The sequence below is a fragment of the Leopardus geoffroyi genome, chromosome D3 (genome assembly GCF_018350155.1).
Source record: "Leopardus geoffroyi isolate Oge1 chromosome D3, O.geoffroyi_Oge1_pat1.0, whole genome shotgun sequence".
In the NCBI taxonomy this organism is placed as follows: Eukaryota; Metazoa; Chordata; class Mammalia; order Carnivora; family Felidae; genus Leopardus; species Leopardus geoffroyi.
In genome coordinates, this window is record NC_059339.1 from 56548590 (window position 1) to 56567133 (window position 18544).

At 40.1% G+C, this 18544-nt stretch overlaps 1 long non-coding RNA gene across 3 annotated transcripts in view; it reads left to right on the top strand.

The window, feature by feature from the left end:
* Positions 1 to 18544, top strand: part of LOC123588087 — a 41566-nt gene that overhangs the window by 6408 nt on the left and 16614 nt on the right. For all 3 annotated transcript variants that reach the window (XR_006707692.1, XR_006707694.1, XR_006707693.1), the window contains exon 2: positions 1129 to 1238. This is a non-coding gene — a long non-coding RNA (uncharacterized LOC123588087). The remainder of the gene's footprint in view (positions 1 to 1128; positions 1239 to 18544) is intronic.

The following is an 18544-nucleotide window of genomic DNA, read 5'->3' on the forward strand; positions in this document are numbered from 1 at the left end:
TTTAATCTGTCAACAGAAGAGACCAACAGGAGGCCCCTCATATGGCACCACTTCCCGTGGGGACCAACCAGCCACCTGGTGGCAGACTGATTACACTGGGCCTCTTTTTTCATAGAGGAGGCAGAGAGACATCCTCACTGAATATACATGTTGTCTGAATATGGATTTGCCTTCCCTTAACATAATACTTCAGCCAGGCGTACCATCTGTGTACTTGCGGAAGTATTTATGGAATGCTTTATCCATCGTCTTGGTATTCTGCACAGCATTGCCTCTTATCTAGGAGCTCATTCCACAGCAAAGGAAATACGGCATGGGGCTTATGCTTATGGAATCATCTGGTTTTACTCACATATTCCATCACCTAGGAGCAGATGGCCTAATTTAAAGTTGGAATGGCTCATTGAAGCCTCAGTGGTGGTGCCAATTGGGAGACAATACCCCAAAACAATGTGATTCTGTCTCACAGAATACAGTAGATGCTTTGAATCAGCAACTGTTATATAGTGTTTTCTCTCTCATAGCCAGAACACATGGATCTGGGCATCAAGGGGTAGAAGTGGGAGTGGCTGCCCTCACTCTTAAACTCAATAATCCATTTGCAGAATTATTCTTGCTGCCCCAGAAACCTTGAGCAATGTCGTTATGGAAGTCAGTCTCCAAGGGAGGAATGCTTCCACTAGCAGACACAATGGTTCAATTGAATTGGAAAGTGAGAATGCCTCCTGGACATTTTAGACTTCTTAGGCCACTGAACCAACTGGAAAAAAAAAGTCACTCTAGGTGAGGTGCGTAAACTTGAGTTGCTGTACAATGCAGATAAGAAGGACTATGAAGCCAAAAGAGTTGCCTGGCGGTGCCTACGAGTGAAGGTTTGGATCACTCCAGCTGAATTTCTGGCTGAGGATGGGGGAAATGTGGACTGGGTAGCGGAAGAAGGAAGATGGAGATATCATTGACAGCCTCACAGCAAATCACGGAAACTGTGACAGTAATAGCTTTGTGTATTTCCTATTTGTTTATTATATATGTTGTTTATTTTGTGTGCCAACCATTTTCTTCTATTTCCTTCCCATTGCTATTTTATGTATGTATAGGGGAAAGCTAACTTCACAATTTATTCATTAGGTAACAGAATTTGAGGAGTGGGACGCTGCCAGAATTTGAGGAGTGATTAAGATTATCAGTGATGGATACATTGACTGTCGGGACTGTGCTCTCCATATTTTGAGGAAAAGGTAAGAACTTTACCTTCACAACTACTAGATAGTTGTATTTTGTCACAAGAAAAATTGGAATTGTGTTATTGATGTACAAAAGTTCAAAAATGTATGGAAGGGTGCACGTGGAAGCTGAATAGCGAGAGGGCTAGCCTCATTTGTACCATTGCTTTTGCTTGAGCTGTTCTTTCAAATTTGAGACATGACTTATTTTCACCATGAAGTTTCTTCCAATTACCTTACCCTATAGTGATTTTCCCCTCTCATGTCCCTGAAGAACTTGACTACATCACACATTTAGCACCTAATTATAGTCTGAATGTAATTTTCATCTAATTATTTGATGTATTATACTGCCTTTCCACCAGTTCCAGCCCTCTAGATCCTGAGCTGTTTTAGGACTGTGTCTGTCTCTCTCTTTTTTTTTTTTTTCATTATCCATCAAAAACACACGTATGAATATGCACTCAGTGATTACTTCTTAATTAAATAGCTGTCCTTCCTCACTTGCTGCACTGGTTAATGTGCTTCTTGCTCCAAATTCAGTTTCAGTTAATATCGTGTTTCCCAACCTCATTTGACTGAAGAGTACTTTTTAAGTTTATTTGTTTTTGAGAGAGACAGAGACAGTGTGAGCAGAGAAGAGACAGAGAGAGAGGGAGAGAGAGAGAATCCCAAGCAGGCTTCATGCTGTCAGCACAGAGCCTAATGTGGGGCTCGAACTCACGAAACCATGAGATCATGACCTGAGCCAAAACCGAGAGTCAGAAGCTTAACTGACTAAGCCACCTAGGTGCCCCAACTAGAGGGTACTTTTGACATTAATATGAAATTTCTCAAAACCACTTGGGAATGAAACAAAATTTCATCCTGGGTGGCCCAGTCCGTTGAGTGTCTGACTTTGACTCAGGTCATGATCTCATGGTTTGTGAATTTGAACCCCACTTCAGATCTTCTGTTGCCCCTCTCTGCCCCTCCCCCACTTGCACTTTCTCAAAAATAAATACGCATTAAAATTTTTTCATCAGTTTTTGTTTGACATGTAGCAATGACTTATGTAAAATATTTTATCATTACATATTTTATCATTACATTCTTTAAAAAATATACTCTATAACATTTGTAATTTGACTTTTTCCCAGTACTTAAAAATAATTATGTAAAAAGAATTAAAATGACATACTGTAGTTCTTCAAAAAATTAAAAATACTGTATGATCCAGTGATTCCACTTCCGTGTATAATCTTAGAAGAATTGAAAACAGAGCCCTAAAGAGATATTTGTACACCCATGGTCATAGCAGCATTATTTACAATAGCTGGAAGGTGAAAGCCAAACAAGTGTTTACTGAGAGATGAAGGGATAAACAAAGTGGCATTTGACATGCAATGGAATATCATTCTGACACATGCTGTGACATGAATGAATCTTGAGGCTATTATGCTAAGTGAAATAGGTCAGTCACAAAAAGACAAACACTATGTAATTCCACGTATATGATTGGAATCAATAGAGTAGTGAAATTCATAGAGATAGAAAATAGAATGGAGGTTGCCAGGGGAGGGGGAATAGGGAGCTGTTGTTTAATGGGTACAGTTTCAATTTTGCAAGATGGAAAGAATTCTGGAGATTGTTTGCACAACAACATGAGTATCAACTGTACACTGAATGGTTAAGATGGCAAATTTTATGTTATGCATATATTGCCATAATTTTTAAAAATCCAACAGTGTATAAAATGAAATTTTTAGAGAATATTATTTAGAAACCAGTAAAAGAATACTGACAGAAATTAAAGATAACCTAAATAAATGGAGTGATATCCTGTGTTCATGGGTTAGAAGACCTGATATTGTGAAATGACAATTTTTTCTAAAATTATCTGTAGATTCATTGCAATCCCAGTAAAAATTGCAGCACTTTTTCTGGAAATTAAAAAACTGATACTAAGGTTTGTATGGAAATGCAAAGAGTTAAGAGGAGCCAAAACACTCTTAAAGGAGAAGAATGAGGTGGTAGGGTTTGCCCTGTTGGCTCCCAAGTTGCATTAAAAGTGTGCAGTAACTAAAACAGTGTAGTATTAATGTAGGGATAGTAAACATATCAGTGGAAGAGATTAAAGGTTCCAGGAATAGATTCCCACATACATGGTTATTTGATGGTTGACATGAACAGCGCTGCGGAATAGTGGGTGAAAGATGGTCTTTTATAAATGCTGTTGACTCAATAAAGTATCTATATAGAAAAAGTAGATAAAAGTTTAATCCTTACCTTACACCATATACAAAAATAATTTCCAAGTCAATCGTAGACCTAATTGTGAAAAGCAAAACAATAAAGATTTTGGGATGCAATATAGGAAAGCATCTTCAAGGTATTAGAATAGGGAGTGATTTTAAAAACAGGACACTAAAAGCACTAGTCCCAAAGGGAAAAATTATAAACTGGACTTATAAAAATTCTGAACTTCTATTCATCAAAAGACCAAAAAGGCAAGACCAAAAAGGATGATTATTGCTGTACAAAAAATGAGAGGGTAAATAATCTCATTTGAGCGGTAACACTGAAGATAGCTCCGATAATTTTTTTTCCTTCCTTCCTTCTTTCCTTTCTTTTTAAGGAAGCTCTGTGCCTAACATAGGGTTTATAGTCATGATTGTGATAGCACAAGTCACATGCTCCACCAACTGAGCCAGCCAGGTGCGCTGCTCTAATGATTTTTAAAAGTAGTATTGTTGGAGGTTCCAGATTAAAAAAAAAAAAAAATTGAAAGGACCTTACTACAGTGTCAGTAGAGAGTTTGAGCATTAGTTTTGATAAGTACTTAGAAAACTAGCAAATAGAAAATGAAGCAACATTATGATTTTGCAGGAGCAAAAATGCACAAGGATGTTACCAGAAAGAACATATAATTATACAGTACTTCCTGGTTCATCTTCAAACAGTATTTATGAAATCAAAATCATAATATGGTAAAGACGATTCATTAATATTGTATTGTAACTCTATTTAGATATAATGTAGTTATGTTTAAATATAGGGTAATAGTACATTAAAATTAAACATAGAATAACATATTTATATTTAAATATATTTTGATTCATTAGCTCTGTATTGTAACTATTTAGAAAAGGAGGAGGTGATGAGGGAAAGAAGTAAATCCGTCTTCCCAAGTGGTGATATAGTGTTCTTTGCTCTCTTCTCCACAAGAGGGCACAAGGTGAATAAGATTTTCAACTCCATTGTTTCATTGGTGGCTTTTGGCTGTTACCAGCCAAGCACCATGTACTTCCGTTTTGGTATTGTGTTCATACTGCTATTGTTAATATCTAAACAACCATCTTTGAGTCCTGGGCACTGTTAAAGGGATGTCCAGACAAATAAGGCATGATTCAAAGCATTCACCATCTGATGGGGTCACAGAAGGGAAAAGAACAGTACATTTGGAGGACATGCTAAGGGCCCAAGGAGTCCCACAGACCATGAGTTGGGGGTGCTTCTCTGAAGAGGTTGGAATGGTGGGGTGGGGGTGGGGCAATGTCAGTGATGCATTTGGATGAGGCAGTGGGGATGGGATAGCCTGCACATGGAGAGATCACCTGGGAGCGCTGAAGGCCATGGGAATGCAGGAAATAGTACACTAGAAGACTTGGGGGGTGGAGCTGAAAGGTTTCACCACCAAGACTCTGCCTGCAAACTCTGGGCAGAGTCAGGTCTGTTTTCCCTTCTGTGCCCCTTGCAGCCTGCTATGTTCCCTCAAGGCCCCATGACTTCCACACACATACCCTGCCCTGCCAACCCCCATGGCTGTCTTTGGGTGTACGTTACCCTCTCACAGAGGCCATTTCCTTGTCCAGGGCCCTTTCATGTTAGAGACTGGAGCTTTCCTTCAGGCCTCTCCTGCTCATCTGAAGGTTTGCTCTCATATATCAAACCTAGGCTAACTTATGCAGGACCTCTAAGCTCTCGTGACCTCTGACATGGTTGTTGTTCTTCTTAGCCTGTTTCCTTCCTTGAGCCTCCCTGGTCTCTTACTCTCTCCTCTCCCACCACCAGCATTGTCATCCTTCTTTCCCCATGGTATGACATCTGTCACCTGGTTAGCTCACCCCTCTCAAGGCCTGGAAACAGGCTGACTCCCAGGATCCACGGGGTTCTCTTGAATATGGCTGACACTGTTTCCACATCTCCATTTTTGCTTTTGTGGCCTCTGCATGCCCTACTTTTGGGATCTCAATTGAATTCAAGCAATGGCTCTGCTCTTGAACTCTGGACTTGAGAAGTAGAAAAGGCATGTAACTACCCTTTCAGGTGTTCCTAGGAGAGGATTTTTAACTGAGCTTGTCTTCTGTGCAGTATAATGGTGTCATGGAAATCACACCAAACCAGGGGTCATAATGCACAGGCTGTCCTCCTGGTGCTGTCCTTCCTGGCCAGGGCACCTGGGGGCAAGTGAATTTACCTCTCGGAGTCTCAGTTTCCTAGCCTGTAAAATGAAGGCAATGGTGAGGCAACGGTAATTACCTCATAGGAATGTCCTGAGAAATAAATGAGGTAATAAATGAAGTAGTATTTCCTAAGTGTCTACCCTAAAAAATGTAGCTGTTATTATTACTACTATCATTTCTTCCTCTGTGAAAGTCAAGGGAAGACTGAATGATCTCCAAGAGGCTCCTTCTAAGTTGGCCAAATATGACTTGCCATATGTGCTGATCATGTTTTATAACTCAGTCCTTATAGCTTCTCTGATCTCCTTTCCTTCTCTGGCAGCTCCCACCTCATCCCAGTCCTTAGAATACCTCTGTAAACATCTCTTTGTGCTAAATTCCTCTCTGTTTGAAAGAGTGAGTTGTTTCAGTGCTAAGTGCAGTGGCTTCACCATCTGGGGAGTCAGCCCCAGGCACCTGGGGCACACAGACCAAACCGGAGGAGTCACTACCATTTCTGCTCACATTTGAGTTTCTAGGTATGAAAATGGGCCAAAAGATGCCATATTGGTTGCCGTGACAAACCACCTGTTGTATACAAATGTTTTTGTTTCTATCCTGGAGCAAAATCTCATACAGCCTGCAACGGGGACAGCTTTTCTGGGCCTGAGGAAGGGCTGAACCTTCAGTGATGTGTTAAACTGATCCGGTTGCCCAGTCCTCTTTAGGACATGTCTGGTTTTTGGCTTTTGCTGACTTCCTGCTGCAGAAGAACAGCAGCCATGAGCAACAATAGCAGCCATGAGTAAACTGGTTGTTCACTGCACGTGCAGTCAAGCATGGCAGGATTTGAAAGTGGAGCTAGAGTTGGCCCAGTTCGGGCTGAACGAAGGTGCTACTTTACCAAGTGACGGTCAAGACTACTTACAAAGGAGGTTTCCAAAAATTGGTTCTGTGATGCCAGCTAACCTCCTATCTCTGGCCTAGAAAAGAGGTTTAAGAGCTGCTGGTGGTGCTGGCCTCAGCCTATGCTGTGGAAGAAGGAATCAGTGGGGCTGCATGGGAGGGGCCTGTGCTCCCACAGTTTGTAGGAGCACAGGGAATATGGATTTTCCAAGGACCAGGCTTGGGTCACTCAAGTGAGAAAGCTGGCATGGGATTATTTGATATCCCAACCAAGAAGGCTGCCTGACGAGCAGGACCCCACAGCAGAGTAAGGTCGGAGACTCCATCAGACACATAAAGGTTGAGGAACGGGTCTTGAGTGACTGGCCGGGAAAAGATCCCCAGACACTGTGGAATCTCTGAAAACCCCACAAAATTACCTCAGGGAGGAAAGCGCTTGTTTCATGGGGACAGCTGACGACAGATCATCAATGGAATTCCAAGTAGTGTGAGAGCTTTCCTGCCCTACTTTCACCTCCACCCTGGGTGGGGTCAAAAACCAAGGCAAAGGGTGGAGTGAAAGTCATGAAAGAGGTTGGAGAGAAAAGAAGAATCTATCAGGATTTTCCCCTGCAGGTGACATGGCAGAGGAGGTAAAACCCAGCCCAAACATGACGTTGAAAGTTTATTATTATTATTATTATTATTATTATTATTATTATTATTACCACACTTTAATTAATGATTCTGCAGTGACTAGAGAACCTTTTGTTACTCTTAGGAGTTTCCCAAGTGTCTCTCCACAGGGCACGGAAGAACCAACCCCGCCATAGGGGAAAAGAGTGATACTCTCTGACCCCCATCTCCATGAAGCTTGTTTGCTCCACAGAAAGGCCAGGTTGGCATTGGATGCTGGAGTTAGGAGTCCATGGAGTGGCCATAAGGAGTGGCAGCAGCTCTGGGCTTTATTCTCTTGTCGGATCCTGCCCCAAGAGTGTTCCTGCCCCACTCCTAGGAGCAGAGGGCTTTCACTTCTCCCAGAAGCAGTGGATCTCACCCAGAAAAGCTTCAAATGGGATGGGGGAGTAAAGGAGAAGGGGGAAGATGTGAAATAGGCTGTTCAGAGGAAGGGGATGTGAACTTGTCTAAGGAGTATGGTGAGCTTGGCTGGCAGGACTGGTGCTCATTTGAGATCTGTGGAAGAACTTTCCCGGCTGTGACACCGCTGTCTCTGTTACCTGCTCCTCAGGTCTGATGGCTGAATGGTTCTGGTTAACCGGCACTGGGGTAGAGAAAAGCTGCAAGGTGATGAAGGATAGCAGAAGGCAAGTGGTGATGTGCTAGACCACAGATTGTCCAAGCCAGATGAGGAAGAAAATGAAACGTTGGCCCTGCACTCCATGTCCTGTGGGTCCAAGTATTGGAGCTGGGATTTTGCAGAGTGGGAACCACAGGAGATGATGGCTTTTGAAGGTGGTACATTCACTTGTGAAAATAAGATCTGGGGTTAAGCTGTGGGCATTGGTAGCGAGCTGTTCTGGAGGGAGTGGATGGTTGTGGAGATAATGAAGGACTGAGAAGCCAGAGTGTGGTGTTTCATCCATGGTATAGAAGGACAGCAGAAGGGTGGAGAGGACTGGGTCAGTCAGTCAGGGACTAAAGTCACTGCATAATAAGGAGATGAGTAGAAATCAGCCCCAAGGAGAGTCATATGTGATAAAGTCTTCAGGGCATGAACCTTTAGGGAGCTCCACTGCAAGGGAGGGGAAATAGATTGGAAACAGATCTGGATGGTTGGAGTGACTGGAAGTCTGCAGTTTTATCCAGCTAATAAGCTCTAGTCCTTTCACCACACACACACACACACACACACACAGGCTCAGCTGAGCTGAGCTGACTGGGGTCTGGAGCAGACTGGTCTGGAACAAACTGACCTTACCCCCTACCCCCATCACTGATGCCCTCCAAGGGCTCTTAAGACAGGACGTGCTGCAGAGGGAGTGAGGCAGGCATGGTCTGGCATGGTTTACCTCAACCCTTCTGCCCTCCATCCTTCATTTGAGGTAGACAATTATTTGCCTGGTGTAGGGGCTGGCAAAGTGCCACATCAGTGCTCTCCAAGTGACTCTTCATAGCTGATGGGTGGCTGAGGCTGGCAATTAGACATAATCATGTTTGATAGGTCCTGGTGTTTGAACCAGCAGCCATAGAAGGATAATGTCCTCCATCATTTCTCTGTATGACATACACATGTATAAAGCAAGCTGGAACAAATGCATCCAAATGGCTCATTCCCCCCAGGGAGGGGAGTTTCAACATATAAATCATACTTCTCTTAGAACTTTGAGACAATGAAGCCTTATTCAGTGCTCTAGCTTGATATACTGCTCTGTGCTTGCCTGAAATATCAGATGTTATAATTTGTCTGTGGGAATGCATTGCCTTGCATATTTTACATTTCCCCTATTCTGGATCCACAGTGATACTGACTTGTCAGTGTTTAGGTGCCACACCTGGAAGCAGCAGCCATGTCATTAACATCCCCATTCTCTTCCAACTAACCTAATCCTCTTCCCTAGCAATCTGCTCAGGGTCTAGTCCAAGGCCTGGCACACACCCCCGGTCTACAGAGTCTTCATTCTTCACTCCCATCCCTCCATCAAGGTTGAGGTCCTCAAAGCTACGGGAGCCCATGAGTTCTACTGGAAGAAGAGAAAGGGCTGGGACAAAGCCTCCAGGACCATCACCAAAACCGAGAAGGAACACAAAGAGGGGCAGAAAGCGAGTGGAGGGGTGAAAGAGAAGCGGGGGAAGAGAAGGGTATGGGTCTGCAGTGTCAGACACTGCCCATGTAAGCAGGACAAGACCTAAAGGGCAATTGCAGGAGCTGGTGAGAGATGCTCAGGGAGGCTTGGGGTGGGGTAGAGAAGCCAGATCACAATCAGGCTAGGTGTGAAGAAACAGAAGAGGCAAGTGCAGACAGTTCTTTCAACAACTCTGGCTGAGAAAGCGTGGGGAGAAACGGGGCAATAAGTGCAGGGAAGGTGTCTTTATGATGGGTGAGGTTTGAGCAGTGACGAAAAGCCTGCTTTATGTTTAAATGCTCCTTGGTTGTAGCATGTTAAGGCCAAGGTGGTAATGAGTCAGTCATTGGGAGGGACGCTGACGGAGTTCCACCTCTGATAAGACTGTTATCACACCTGATGACATGTGTATCATAGGGCCAGTGGTTCTTAGCGAAAGTCCCACTCTGGGATCGTCTGGGCTGGCGAGTGTCCAGTATCTGATTATTTGCAAGCACTACAGGTGGATGGCAAAAAAAAAAAAAAAAAAAAAAAAAAAGAAAAGAAAAAAAGTATAAATAAATAACAAGGAAAGAGGAGAAAATAACTCAGAAAAATCTTCATGTAACTGAAAATTACTTCTTTTTAAATTTTTTTAAAAAGTTTATTCATCTTGTGAGAGAGAAAGCACAGGAGGAGCAGGGAGAGAGAAAGACAGAGAATCCCAAGCAGCATGGAGCCCAATGCGGAGCTCAAACCCATGAACAATGAGATAGTGACCTGAGTAGAAATCAAGAGTCCGATGCTCAACCAACTGAGCCACCCAGGCACCCCTCTTTTGTTTTAATTTTAATAGGTTTGATTTTTAATTTTTTACAATATATTATAAATATCTATCCTTATAAATAGCAAGTGCTCAATAAAATTATTTTAAAAGGCTGCTTTATGTATTCTGTACTATAAATATATCATGATTTATTTAACAAACCTCTATTATCATACATTTAGTTTGTGTTTTATTTTGTTATCAATATATATCTCTACATCTATTCCCATATCTGTTTTTAAACTTTTTTTAATGAAAAGTTACTGGCAAACACAAAAGTAGAGAGTAGGGTGGCAAGTTACCACTTATCCATCATCCAATTTCAATAATTATCAAAATATTGACTTTTTAAAAAATGTTTATTTCTTTTTGAGAGAGAGAGAGAGAGCGAGCAGGGGAGGAGCAGACAGAGGAGTACAGAGGACCTGTAGTGGGCCCTGCACTGTCTACAGCGAGCCTAACGCGGGTCTTGAACTCAACGAACCATGAGATCGTGACCTGAGCCAAAGTCGGATGCTCAACCGACGGAGCCACCCAAGCACCCCAAAAATTACTTCTAAAAGTCTACCAACACCAAAAGTTAACTATATTGGATTTAAAAACAAGTATCAACCCCCCCAGAGCTCTGAAGAGGCTTGCGTAGAGCCCAAGTGTTCTATGGATATCCTAGGGGAATGATCCCAATTTTAGGAGATAGGCAAGCTATAGTTAGAGTGTATCTGATGACTAGAGACACCTAGTCATAAACACATAAACACATGCATCAGTCCCGGGGAAAAAGAGGGTGTGGAGGTTGGCACTTGCTGGTTATAGGCAAAAGAGGTTAACTTGGAAAAAAGTGGGTCTATTTTATTGCACTATAAGTTATCAGAGAATGATTTCAGGATGGTGAATGTCTTGGTAAAAATGTGATCAAATGACATCATGCCTCAAAAAACAAACAAACAAAAAAACTAAAATTAAGGGGCACCAGGGTGGTTCAGTTGGTTAAGTGTCCAACTCATGATGTCAGCTCAGGTCATGATCTCATGGTTCATGAGATCAAGCCCTGCATCAGTCTGTGCACTGACCTTGCAGAGTTGGCTTGGGATTCTCTCTCTCTCTCTCTCTCTCTCTCTCTCTCTCTGCCCCTTCCCTGATCTCTCTCTCTTAAAATAAATAAACTTTTTAAAAAGGCACAACTAAAATTTAATTAATTAATTAAAATTAAAATTGAATAGAATGAGTAACTGATAAACTGAAGCACATAAATTGTGTTTTAAAAGGGCAGAATTCTGCCCCTCACCAAGGTGGAGTAACAAGAGACTGCATTTGTCCAAAAGCCAAAAAAAGAACAGCCAAAAAAAGAACAATGAACAAACTATACAAAACAATTGTTTTGAAGAGATTGGACCTCAGGTGACCAATGACAACGTTCCCTGAGATAAGGGAAACAGATAACTATTCTAAGCTTATTTGAGAGTTTTCAGGTGACAGTACAGAGAAGGGGACGCAAGCAAAGTAAGACCCAGCTACATGCTGCCTCCAAGAAACCTGCTTAATATAAAGACATAAACAGAGGCAGAAAGCAAATTGGTAGTTTCCAGGGGGGAACTAGGAGAAGTTGGAAATGACTACTTAACAGGTACAGGGTTTTCTTTGGGGGTGATGAAAATATTTGAGAACTAAATAGAGGTAGTGATAACACAACATTGTGAGTGTACTAAATGCCACTGAATTGCACACTTTAACGTGGTTATCTTGATGTTACGTGGATTTTACCTGGAAAACAAAACAAAACAAAACTGACCAGGCACACAAGAGAACAAAACAATATAAATGATAATCAGCAGAAACCAGACACCCATAGGAGATCTAGAGAATAAAGTGATAAAACTCAGACTTTAAGATAATTGTGCTTGCTGCATTCATTGAGAGATGAAAGATGTGATAGTACTTTGATAGAGAAATATAAACTATAAGAAACTGAAGGGAAATTCTAGAATGGTATGTACAACAATCAAAATTAATAACTCAGTGGATGATGGATTTAATAGCAGAATAGACAGCTGAAGAGAAAACTAATAAATAGATGGATTAGAAGACAATATTCAGAATACAGTATTGAGAGATGAAACAATGAAAAAAAAAAACAAATAAAGATAAGAGACAAGGAAGTTGCAGAATAGAATCCTGTAAGAAGAGGAGAGGATGATTGGGACAGAAGTTTTTGAAGAGTTAATGGTTAAGAATTTTTAAAAATTGATTCAAGATATTGAGCCATACATTTATTTATAGTTGACTTCCAAGCAGAACAGTGGAATCTGGAAGACAATGAATGATTATATTCAAAATGCTGAAGGGAAATATCAGCCAATAAATGGTGTAGACATCAAGTGCTCTAGCAGTTCATAAGTGGGACACTAACTTGGGACAAGAGAGATCTGAAAGAATCACAAGAGATGGGTAGAGATTGAACAGGCCACTGAAGAGGCATTAGCAAGGGATGTTTTCTAGGCAGGTGGTTAGGAAATCTCAAGGACTCCTGGTAGAACAGTGAGTCAGTCTGGGTGAAGCTGAGCTCCCATTACTAAGGATGGGATGGAAATTGAGAATGGAAAGGGTCAGTAAGAGCAAGATGGTGAATGATCTCATTCTACAAGTGATAGGAAATAGTGAAGGTGTTTTTGTGGCATCCTGCCTTGTTTCTTGGTAGCATGCTACTGCTAAAAGTCTTTTCCACATTTTCCTGATACTACCCATTAGGTATAAATCATACTGTCTCTTGCTACTTTACTATGAGTGAAATGAAATTTAGATAAGTACCAGCTTCAACCTGCAGTGTATTTTCATTCCCTTGAGAGAAAATATTATTTATTACCATTTTTAGAGAATTCAATTGCAAAGAATCTTATTTCCTCTTTGATTTGTTCCTCTGGAGCTAGAGTAGGATAGTAAAGTAGGGAGTGAAGGGAAAATAAAGCTCCCCTTCAAAGTTGTTTCCATATGACTGACTTTTTGAATTACTGTCTCTCTTTCTAAGCACCATACTTTCAGTCCTAACCTTTCTCTTTTTGTCTTCATAAGGGCAGAGATACTCCTTATAAACCTATACTGTCTTAACCAGTCAATGTAAGCCCTATTTTGCTTTGTGTTTTCCTCACCTCTGGGTGCCACTCCCATTTGTCCCCCTCCTCCAGAGTCCAACTCTGATATGATACCATATGACCTAGCAATCCCACTTCTGGGTATATATCCTAAGGAATTAAAATCAAGATCTTGTAGAGGTATCTGCACTCCCATGTTCACTGCTGCACTATTCACAATAGCCAAGATATGGGAACAACCTAAGTGTCCATCACCACATGAATGGTTAAAGAAGATATGATAGATATGGGTATAGGTATAGGAATATGTACAGATATATCCACAATAGAATGTTATTCAGCTGTGAAAAAGAAGGAAATTCTGCCATTTGTGACAACGTGGATCAATCTTGAGAACATGCTCAGTGAAAAAAATCAGAGAAAGACAAATACTGTATGATATCACTTATATGCAGAATCTAAAAATGTCAAACTCAGAGAAAGAGTAGAGTGTTAGTTACCAGTGGTGGTTGGAGGGTGGGGGAAGTGGGGAGGTACTGGATAAAATACAAATTTCCAGTTATAAGATTAACAATTTGGGGATCTAATAAACTGCATGGTGATTATAGCTGTTAACATGTATTATACACTTGAATGTTGCTAAGAGAGCAGATCTTCAATGTGCTCACACACAAAAATGTTATCTATGTGATGGATGAAGGTGGTAGCTAAGAGTATGGTGGTAATCATTTTGTGGCATGTAACTATATCAAATCAACACATTGTAAACCTTAAACTTATGCAATATTGTCAATTTATCACAATAAAGCTGGAGGGAAAAAAAGATCCCTCAACTTTAATTTACAGCCCTTTTGCTGATTTTAAATCTCCACTATACATTTGGTATAGTGAGTGCTCTGCTTCTAGTTGCTGTTTGCAGTGTATAACTTTCCAAGCAGGGTCTACACAGAGGGCTTGCAGGGTCACAGATACATCTGATAATGTCATTAGATAGTGTCAGATTGCTCTTGAGAATGGTTGCACCAGTCTTTTCCTCTCACCATCAAAGTATGAAGGTTTCATTTCCTGCAAGCTTGCAAACGTTTGACATTATCCAACTTTCAAATTTCAGCTCATCAAATGAGTATAAAGTGATGCCTCATTCTTTCATTACTGCAGTAGAGCATATACTTATTAGTCATTCGTATACTTATTAGCCATTTGGGTTTGCCTTATTTATATCCTTTGCCAGTTTTCTAATGAGTACCCTATCTTTTTTGTGTGTTCTGCAAGATTTCCATGTATAGAGTAGTGCTGTCTAGTGGAACTTTATAAGATGATGGGAATGTGGTCTACTTGTGGTGTCCAATGTGGTAGGCACTAGCCATGTATGGCTACTGAGTTCTTGAAATGTGACTAGTGTAACCAAGGAACTGGATGTTCAATTTTACTTAATTTTAATATAAATGAACTAGGCTCACATTTTCTGGCTTCTTTCACTCAGCATAATAGTTTTGAGGTTCATCCATATTGTAGCATGAATCAGTAGTAGTCTGTTCCTTTTTATTGCTGAGTAGTATTCCACTGTGGGGATAGACCACAATTTGCTTATCCATTCACCCACTGGTGGACATTTGTTTTCACTTTGGGGCTATTACAAATAAAGCTGCTATGAACATTTGTATAAAAGTTTAATTTGCCTTACTTTTGTAGTTGCTGAAGTTGAGAGCTGACAGAATTGATTTGAGACCTTTCTTCTTTTCTAACACCGGTGTTTGGTGCTGCTATATACTCCTGTAGCAGGATCCCTCAAATTATAATATGTCATGCTTTCATTTTTATTATCTTCAAAATACTTTATAATTTTTTGTTTGATTTCTTTTGGATTCATGGGTTAATTAGAAGTGTGTTATTCAGTTATTAAATATGTGAGGTTTTCAGAGATACTTGTTATTGATTCTAACATAATTGCTAAGTTATAGGCAACATGTAGTTGGGTCTTGCTTTTTATATGCACAATCTGAGCATTTCCATTTTATGTGATTATTGGTGTGGTTATGTTTATTTGTCATCTTGATATTTGTTTTCTGTTTGTCTAATTTGTTTTGTTCCTTTTCCCTTTCTCTGCTTTATTGGTATTGATTGAGGACTTTTTATGATTCCATCTTATCTCATTTGTTGCCTTACTAACTATAATTGTTATATTATTTTCACACTTGCTTTAGGGTCTATAGTATACATCTTCAAAATTTTTTTTAATGTTTATTTTTGAGAGAGAGAGAAAGAGAGAAACAGAATGCAAGCAGGGGAGGGACAGAGAGAGACACACACACAGAATCCAAAACAGGATCCAGGCTCCCAGCTGTCAGCACAGAGCCTGATGCGGGGCTCGAACCCACGGACCATGAGATCATGACCTGAGCCAAAGCCAGACGCTTAACCAATTGAGTCATCCAGGTGCCCCTATATATACATCTTTAATGTATCAAGTGCTGTTATACTACTTCACGTGTATTATAAGAACCTTAAAACAGTATACTTCCATCTTTCCCTCTAGGCATTTGTGCTATTGTGGTGTTATATTTTACTTCTAAACCTCACAATATATGGTTCTTATTTTTGCTTAAGCAGTCAATTATAATGTGACTTTAAAAAGTTTAAAGTTCTTTATATTTACCCATGCAGCTACTGTTTCTGATGTTCTCCCTTCTTTGGAGTAAATTCAGTTCTCTGTCTAATATTGTCCTTCTGCCTGAAGGACTTCCTTAAACATTTCTTCAGAACAGGTCACCGATGATGGATTTTTTTCAGTTTCTGTTTGTCTGAAAAAGGCTTTTTTTTTTTGCCTCCTTTTTTGACAGGCATTTCTGTTGAGTGAAGAATTTGAGATTGATAGATTTTCCCTGTTGCCAAACTGTCTTCTAGCATCATTTTTTTTTCCAATTATACATCTGCTGTCTTTCTTTTTTTCTATGTAACATGCCTTTTATTTTCCCCTCCAACTACTTTTAAGATTTTCCTTTTATCATTTGAAGATTTGAAAAATTTGCTTATTATATATACCTTGGTATAATTTCTTCTTCCCCTTCTTCCTCTTCCTTTTCTTCCTCTTCTTCTTCCCCTCGTCTTTCTCTTCTTTTTTGTGCCTGGGTTCCATTAAGTTTCTTACAACTGTAGATCTATAATTTTCATCAAATTTAGGAAATTTTTGGCCATCATTTTTTTACAGATTTTTTTTTCTTTCCATCCCCTTTATTCTCTCTTCTTCAGGAGCTCCAGTTGTGTGTACAGTTGACCACTTGTCATTATTCCACAGTTCATTGATGCTCTATTCATTTATTTTACTCTTGTTCTCTTGGTGTCTTATTTTGGATAGTTTGTATCTTCAACTTCATGAATCTTTTCTTCTCTAATATCTAGTAGTTCATTTAGGGTTTATATTATACATCTTTAACTTATTACAATCTACCTTCAAGTGATATATCACTTCACTTATAGTATTGGAAACTTACAATACTTTACTTACATTTCTCCCCTCCTAGAATTTATATCATCCATATTATACATTTGTTATAAACACCACAATGCAATGTTATTACTTGTTTTAAGCCCTCAATTGTTTTTAAAGGGACTTAAGTAATAAGAAAAAATATACTTACTTATGTAGTTACCATTTCTGGTGCTTTTCATTTCTTTGTGTAGATCCAGATTTATTTCTGTCTTCATTTTGTATTGCAGTTTTGATGATGATGAAGAATTCTTTCAGTTTTTGCATGTCTGAAAATGTCTTTATTTTGCCTTCATTTTTTAAAAGATATTTTCATTGGTGTACAATTTAAGGTAGATAGTTTCTGCTTTCAGTACTTAAAAAAAATTTTTTTTAATCTTTATTTATTTTTGAGAGAGACAGACAGAGCATGAGTGGGGGAGGGGCAGAGAGAGAGGGAGACACAGAATCCAAAGCAGGCTCCAGGCTCTGAGCTGTCAGCACAGAGCCCAACACGGGGCTCAAACTCACGGACCAGGAGATTATGACCTGAGCCGAAGTCGGACGCTGAACCGACTGAGCCACCAGGCGCCTCCCTGCTCTCAGTGCTTTTAAGGTATTGCTCCATATCTTCTTGCTTACATTGTTTCCAGGAGAAGTCTTGTTCTTACCTTTGTCTCTCTGTACACAGCACCTCCCCGACCTCTTGCCCAACTGCCTTTAAGATTTTCTCATCACTGTTTTTAAAAATTATTTTGTGACTTTGTATAGTTTTCTTCATGTTTCTTAGGCTTGGAATTCATTGAATTCCCTGGATCTTTGTAGTTAGTGTTTGCAAAATATTAGGAAAAATTTTAGCCATGAAATCAAATATTTTTGACCTCCCATTCTTCTCTTCTGTGAAGACTACCTTTGTATATATGTTAGGCTGCATGAAGTTGTCCTGCATTCACTGGTGCTCTTTTTTTTTCTTTTTCTTTTCTTTTCTTCTGCTAAGTCTATCTGCCATTAATACCATCCAGTGCATTTTCATTTCAGACATGTTGTTTTTCATTTCTAGAAGTTTGATTCAAGTACTTTTTAATATATGTCTCATATTTCTATTTAAAATTTTGAACATATAGTATACGCATTTTTATAGAATACAGTTATAATAATTGTTTTAATGACTTTGCTTTATCCTAACAGCTGTGACAGCTGTTGGTTGGTTGGTTGGTTGGTTGGTTGGTTGGTTTCGACTGACTGATTATTGTTTTTATTGCGAATTGTATTTTCCTGCTTCTTTTCATTGCCTGGTGACCTTTGTTTTAATACCAGACATTGTGAATTTTACCTTGTTGAGTGCTGGGTGTTCTGTTAATATTCTTAAATTTTGTTCTGGGAGGTAGTTAAGTTTCTTAGAAAAAGCCTGATCTTTTCAAGTCTTTTTTATGATTCTAGTGGGTCCAGAGTGGTGCTTAGTCTAGGGCTAATTACTTCCCATTACTGAGGCATGGCTTTTCTGGGTATTCTACTCAGTTGTCTGTGAATTATGAGTTTTTCCAGTCTGGCTGGTGGGAATAGGCACTGTTCCCAGCTTGCTGTCAGTGCCAGCCACTGTTCTCCAGGCGTCTCAGATAGGTTTGTTCCCTTAGTCTTAAGTAGCTCCTCTCCTCCTGTGCTGGAAAATACTTTTCTGCTAAATTCTCAAGGGTAACCCTCTCAGGTCTCTGGGATTCTCGCTCTGTCCTAAGCACTTTAGCCACCTTGGTCTCCCTCTGACTCTCAGCTGTGACTCCTTGACTCAGGGAGACTGCCAGTCTCTGCTTGGGTTCCCTCTCCCCATGCTGCAGCCTAAAAATTCTTAGGGCA